The following is a 1,190-nucleotide window of genomic DNA, read 5'->3' as shown; positions in this document are numbered from 1 at the left end:
TTAGCTTAAGTGTATCTTTCGTTGAGAAGAATTCTACGTGTGGTCAGGACCAGTAGTAACTTCACACTTAGCGATTAAATCCACCAGGGGCGTCGTTCGACCGTCGTTCGGAAGAAAGGGGAATTAAAAAAAAAAAACATGGCTACTTGAAGCGAGGAATATTTTACATTAATAAAGCTATCTACACAACTTTTTATATGTTTATAAGAACTCGGTTTGATCTAAAATGTGCTACGCGACCAATGCAGAGTATGTAGGTCTTAACTGAAGCTTTCAAACAGTAGTTTTCTGGCACAATTAGCGCTTATGCCACCACTCCATTGGCTTATATGGTAGCTTTCTAGCTAGATGGTTGTTTCGTTGTATACATATATATTTGCACAATGTATATTTTGCAACGATGTTTCTGTGTATAGCACATCATGAGAATGTCATTGTTTCACCTGCCTATTCCCATCAAAATAGAAATAAAGAATATTGAGTATTTGAAAATAAAGATTAGGCTATACAAAACTATTGCAGTGCCCGTAGGAATTATGCATTCTGTAGTGTAAGCAGACGTAGAGCTGTTGGGTAGTGTAATGGCAAGACATATTTGCACTCCACATAGGTACAGGTTACACTGAAGTATTATTGTGATGCATGTTTCCTTTTCATTAAGAAATGTGTTAATGGTAGCCTTTTTGAATTTGTTACCAACAAATAAAGTTTGAGATTATGTAGTGGATGCAGTTGAATATAGATGTCAACGTTGCCGTCTAAACTATAAACTAAATGTCATGAAGAAAGAAATTATTTAAAATGAAGTTATGGTTGAAATAGGATCACTTCTTTATTGTAAGGGTAAGTGTAGGGTAAGAATGGGCATGCAGTTGGACTCAAATGTAGGTTAATTTTATTGAATGTATGTAGCCCACTGTACTGTATGACTTCGATGATGGTAGCTTTGACAGCCCACTCTCAGACAGATCGTAATACATGTCCTTACAATGGGAACACAGTTTAACTCTGCTGGAGATGGCGTTACTATCCCCGCCCCGAATTCAGTGCGCAGTGCACGTTCGGTGCACGCATAGGCTAGCTAATTTCACAGCAATTAACGTAAACAGGTCAACGTGACCTAAACAGCTCCTAAGAGATACTTAAGAACTCGTGCACGTTGCGCTCGTGCACCTGACTTTAAATTGATG

The sequence above is a fragment of the Sprattus sprattus genome (assembly GCF_963457725.1).
Source record: "Sprattus sprattus genome assembly, chromosome: 1".
Lineage (NCBI taxonomy): Eukaryota > Metazoa > Chordata > Actinopteri > Clupeiformes > Clupeidae > Sprattus > Sprattus sprattus.
The sequence above is the reverse complement of the archived record's forward strand: the minus strand, read 5'-3'. Positions refer to the sequence as shown.